The sequence below is a fragment of the Podarcis gaigeae genome (assembly GCF_964106915.1).
Source record: "Podarcis gaigeae genome assembly, chromosome: 2".
In the NCBI taxonomy this organism is placed as follows: Eukaryota; Metazoa; Chordata; class Lepidosauria; order Squamata; family Lacertidae; genus Podarcis; species Podarcis gaigeae.
The window spans coordinates 38,231,482-38,237,444 of record NC_139679.1 but is presented as its reverse complement, the minus strand read 5'-3'; the positions used below and the strand labels follow the sequence as shown (position 1 = coordinate 38,237,444).

The 5,963-nt window shown below is 46.1% G+C and overlaps 1 pseudogene across 1 annotated transcript; it reads right to left on the bottom strand.

Moving 5' to 3' along the window:
• Window positions 1–1,210: 1,210 nt before the first annotated feature.
• On the bottom strand, window positions 1,211–5,574 carry LOC310838480 (ras-related protein Rap-1b pseudogene; annotated as a pseudogene). The gene is made up of 2 exons (XR_014568615.1): window positions 5,484–5,574; window positions 1,211–3,078 (listed from the first exon to the last, which is right to left on the bottom strand). The product of XR_014568615.1 is annotated as a ras-related protein Rap-1b pseudogene (transcript).
• Between the last annotated feature and the right edge of the window lie 389 nt (window positions 5,575–5,963).

The following is a 5,963-nucleotide window of genomic DNA, read 5'->3' as shown; positions in this document are numbered from 1 at the left end:
CACCAGGATCCTTTGATTGTGGTTACTCTCAGATGCCTTCAAGAAATAATGATAGCACAGAGCTCTAACACAGGGATGGGAAACCAGGGGCCCTCCAGATGGATCACAACCCCCTTCGTCGCAGAACTCTGACTTTGCTCTCTGGGGTTGAGGAGAGTTGGCATCCAACAATGTCTAGAGGGCCACAGTTTCCTCACTGCAGCTCAAAAAGAATAACCCCACCCTTGCCATTGCCTGCCTTGCACCTGAATGCTCAAGGGGAAACTTTAAATGAGGAAGAGCATTGTATTTCAGAGTTCCTGATATCCTTATTACTCCTAAGCTCAGTGTCTGTTTTTAGCCAGCTACAGAAAAGTTTGGCTTCAAAACATTATCAGATGCCAACAGATAGCCCCATATTGCATCTTAACTTAGGAGAGCTACATGTGTAGCGTTGCAGTCAGGCAAATTAGTGGCAGCTTCTTCTCAACCTTTGGGCTAAATTGCATGTAGTATATGACATAATCCCCAGCCGTCTCCTTCCCTCCACCTTTACTTGCATTAATTTTCAACATATCTGTAGTTTTATTTCACTACATGAACTGTCATTCAACAGCGCATCATCCCTTTCTGCTGTAACACAACAAATGACTTTTTTTGCTTCCCACCTTGGAAGCACTTGAGTGGCTGGGTGGATGCTATTAATTTATGCACCACCTTCAAGTTGCAGCCCTATGCACATCAGTCACAAGTACAGTCCACTGAAATCAATGGTACAATGTTCCCAGTAAATGAATCTAGGACTGGAGCAATAAGGATACCAGGAACTCTGAAATACACTCCAGTGACTGGAGTGCAATGTTTCTCTCAAAGCAGCTCTGTAAGAGAGATCATGAATATTCCCATTTTGTGAAAGCCCAGCTGAGAGGGACTGACCTGGCTAAGCTTATGAGTTTATGCCTCAGGAGGTGTTTGAGCCATGGTCTCCTAGGAACAAATCTGACAATATTGCCCCCAGACTACAGTGTCTGTCATAAAAACCACGAGAGCATAAAAACCTACAGAAACTCAGCAGGGTGGCTGTCCTACAAAGATATGAAGGCAAAGGCATAAAGCAGAACATGGGAGCAAGAGAGGCTATGTAACGACCGGGTGACAAGAACTTGAAGTGTGGCTTGTTTTCCAATCACAAGCCTCGCAGCAAAATAAAATAAACATCAACACTCTTGGGTGGTGTTTGAGTTTTCTTTTATTAGTTACAACCCTTGAAAAGTTGGAAATTAAAATCATACCTACTCAGGCACAGACTGACCCACTGGGTGACATGTACTTCTTTCCACAATGCAGAGGTGCTTCAGACAATGGTGAGCTCAGTTTAAACAAAGTCTGCACAAAAGCACATGCATGCAAATGGTCAATGCACACATTTGAAGCAAAACAAAAAACAAAACCCACTGTTTTGGGGGGAGGCAACACACACACTGGATGTTCAATAGGCACCAAAAGTGTCTTTTCTTTCCCATCTTCAAGCATACCGTGTCTGTTCAGTCACTCAAAACACAAAGAAATCAATGCAAAAAGGAAAGATAAGTAGGTGTCCCAGGAATTAAATGTTTCCTAAGTTCTTGCCTTCTAAGTTCATGCTATGGACCTTGTCAACATCAGCCATGTTGCCTCAAAAACTGGTCTGTTCAGCCATTCATCTTTCACTCCTGGGGCATCCAGTTCCATGAATTAAGGGACATATCTTCCAATTTATACAATAACAGCTTGGATCCGCAGAACAGGCCAGAATTAGAGACATTACACTGTGCACAGCATCACAGGCTTCCCAATTCTTGGGTTGCAACTCAAAATCAAATGCACGAAATGGGCACAAACATTGGTGACTTTGGGGCACTAAAGCTGAAATTACTATGTCACGACGACAAGCCATCAAGGTTCACAAACAGCTCCTGAGCCCAAAAATGACAGAGTGCCACAGTGCTGTTGTGGCAGGTGCAACCTGATCTCTAAACTCAGGTCACCAAAGTTCTCAAAAACCCATGCAGCTATCATTCTCACATAGTTCAACAGACAGTACAACTATTGGCTTTGTTCATGGGGGGCCGCAGTGGGGGCTCCTTAGGGAAGGTCTCACGTCTCCTGCGGAGGGCAGGGCTCAGCCGGCTGGGCAGGTTGGCTTGATGAAGCAGCTCCCGGAAGACCTCCACCACGTTCTCGTTCTCCTTAGCAGATGCCTCCAGGAAACGGCTGTTCCAGTCAAGCTCCACCAAGGAGAGGGCGTCCTCGGGCAATACCTGTCTAAGCCCACCGGCTTCTGCCTTATTGCCCACCACCACGATGGGAGGGAACTTGTCCTCTTTCAGCTCAAGGATCTCCTCATGCAAAGTCTTCACACACTCAAAGGACTCTGCATCATCCACAGCATAGATCAAAGCGAAGGCATCGCTGTTCTGGATGGAGAGTTTGCGCATCGCTGGGAAGGAGTAGCTACCACTGGTGTCCAGAATCTCAACCTTGATGGTGGCTCCACTCACCTCAAACTCCTTGGTGTGCATCTCCTCTACTGTTCGCCGGTGCTTTGGCTCAAAAGTGTCCTGCAAGAAGCGCCGGATCAGGGCCGTCTTGCCGACCCCGGCTGCACCCAGAAACACTAGGCGCACTTGGCTCTTCTCCTTCACTGCCAAAGACATGGTTCTGTGCCTGTCTGTGTGGATGTGTTGGCTTGGGCGGAGGGGCAGACAAGTTGCTTTTAAGTCCTCAATGTGTGATGAAGCAATGTGTGCCTGGTCTTTATGTGACCCAGCTTCAGAGAGCAGCGTCTCCTTCCCCAGTAGCTCTGCAAGTTCGCCTCCACACTCTTTGCTCATCAACTTCTCCCGGCTGAATTGCTGCTGTGTGCACAGCATCCCAGCTCATCTTTCCATTTATTTACACTCCCTCCTGCCACACTGCACACACACACACACACACACAGTCTCGACTGTCTCCTCCAATCTCTGCTGTGGGGAATATGTGTGGAGGGAGGAGTGCAGGAAATGAAGGATGCTCTGGGCCAATCAGCTGAGTGCTGTCCTTGAAATCCATCCCCAGCACCTGGAGAGAGAGAAACTGCACTAGCACACATCGAACACAGCTCACTCCGCGGCTGGTTACTAGAGAGAGCTTGGCTGCCTCTCAGCTGCTTTGCATAATGAAAAGCATAACCACCTGCACTTCTTGAAGACTGGCTCACATTAGAAGGCAAAAGCGTCTTGCTCTCTGTAACTCCCAGAAGGTCCCCGGCTCTTTTTATTTCCCTCCATTGGCAGATTGTACTGTAGGGCAGGGAGGGGGAGTTTAAATTAACAAACAAAATGTATTGGTTTTTCAAACCAAGCCAGCAGAGTTATTTGGGCACCCAAGACTTACAATGAGGTGGAAAGAACTAAGGTAAGAATCAAATCTGCAGAGAGGGGGTATTGATAAAGGTAAACTTTCATTTCAAAGTACAGACTTTTACGTTTTTAAAAAACCAAACCAAATCCTGTCTAGTATTTGTAACAAATTCATAGCTTGAATGTTACAGCAGGCTCTGTTTTTTGTATGCAAGATGCGCTTAATTTGTCGCCAGAATCATGTAATTGTACAGTTTAACCATGAGGTATTTGGAGGTCTTCTGTCCTATCTTCCTAAATTATGGTGAGCAACCTGACTGCCCCCTCCCAGCCTTCCCACATCTGACCCCATGGAATTCTTTCATGTTCCTCATTAATTTAGCATCACACACATCTCAAAACAGCACCACTACAGGCCAACAACAGTGAAGGGCTCTGGTTTTCAGGGGGTAGACAGGCCCTGACCCAAACAAATTTCCTGGAGTCAGTAAATGCACCATGAATAACCAAAAGCATCCTTCATTTTCATTGACTGTCCTTCCTGGAGGGACTCTAGGAAGCTGAATAAGGGATCCAAAGGCAGCCACTGTTAAACCAGTAAATTTCCACTTCAGCTTTTAGCAACACAGGAAGCTGCCTTGCACCATCAAAAATTTGGTCCATCTAGTTTGGTCTGGCAGTGGCTCTCCAGGGTTTTAGTGTGCTGCCAGGCAGCTGTTTATTGTGAGATCAGTGCTGCTCGTGTACGCAATCCACATGATGTGATCAGCATCAAAATGTCAGCTCCTATTCCACCCCCCCAATTTATTTCGGATTTACCCTTTCTGTATAAAACCCCTTTTTTTAAAAAAAAAAAAAAAGCTGCTGCCAACAATTTATTAGTGATGTCCAAATATCCAATTTGTAGTATTCATCCCTTATTTGGAACTGGAAGCATGCTCAGACAGGGGTCTTTCCAGTCCTATCTGGAGATACCAGGGACTGTCTGTGTTGCAGCACCCTCCAAGCTTTCAGTGCATACGTCCTGATTTTCAGTTCCATTTCCACCACTACCTGAGGGCTGCTTTAATCTTTCCCCTACAAATATGTACAATGATATAAAGAGTGGAGGATCCACGTGTGATGATCATGTGATGATCACACAAGTGTTTGTTTTGCCAGGGGTATACATGTGGTTACTAGTGGTAGCACTTTTCCAACAAATAACTTGCATTACCTTCCCACATCAGTGTATTACACACATGCCACACTCTTGTAGATAATATGTCATGTGTGAACTGGCACCAAGTGGGTGGAGAGAGAGAGGAAAAGTCATATATTTAGCATATCTCGACTCTCATTACTGGAAGTGATAACCATTTCAAACAAAGCATGAAAAGGTGCTGTCAGAATTATAATTCACACAGTCACTGTGCAAAAAAACGTCCACGGGCTAAGCCTAAAGAACCCAACCCAGGAAGTCATCAAATTGTCTTGGTGAGAGAGCTGCCCAGATCTCACATTGTTTTTATGATGCTTCCAACATTCCTGCTTCTTTGGGAAAGAACATAAGAAGCCCCTCTTAGACCTCTGGCTGTTTACATACAAGCAAGAAGTTCCACAGCTGTAGGCAGTGCTGCCAAATCCCACTTGTTCTGAAGATCTGTTCCACATTCCAGAACAATCAACTCTCTTAAAAACAGATGGGCAACCACATCATCACACATAGACATTGGTCTTCTCCACCTGCTGTCTATTAAATTACCCTTTAAAAAATATATCAACTATCTTCAACATGTGGATGGACCTGACTGCATTTTATTTTTTTAAATAGAACAGCTGCAATGCAAAAGCGCAGGTGCTCTTAAGAAGCAACAGAGAGCTGGGCCTGAAACTTCAACACGGGTGCCTACAATAACAACATTTAGAAAACATATCCCCGACATCTCCCTCCCGAAAGCAAAAACGGGGAGCACCGTTTTACCAGGGCAAGTACTGAAAAGTTGGGATTCTCCCATGATAAACAGGGGAAGCAGGAGTGCCCACAGCTCCAAAACAAAAAACACCCATATATGCCTTAAATCTGGCAACTCTACTGTATAGTGTATGCTGTGTATTTTTAGAGGTTGTGTTTGCTTCTCTCACCTTCTCTGGTCGCTGTTTGTACAACTCGGGTTTGTACAACTTGGGTCCGCAGCTCCTGAAACGCTCTTTCTCATAAGGAGAACCAGCAGGCAGCCCAGATTCGGCAAGAAGGCAGAGCAAGGCGGGGAGGGCGGAGCAGTTTCAAAGGGGCACCGGGAAGACAGGAAGCGGCCATGTTTGCTGTGGGCCAGAAGGGAACTCCCTTCCTGCCTCCTACTTGGAGGCTTCTTGGAGAAGGCTGCTTCCTTCCCCGCTGACTCTGCCTGGCTTGGCGAAGTCCCTTAGTGGAGGGAGCTCCCTTCCTCCCTGGAGGAGCTCGTTGCACCTCGACAGATGAAGAGTGGTAAGAGAAGAGAGGAAGAAGAAGGGGGCCATTTTGTTTTCAGTTGGATTTGTGTCGCTTGGCTGTTCCTTTTGAAGTTGCGCATGGGGTGCCTATGAAATTGTGTGCACAGTAGTGGTTGTGGTAAAAGCAGAGCA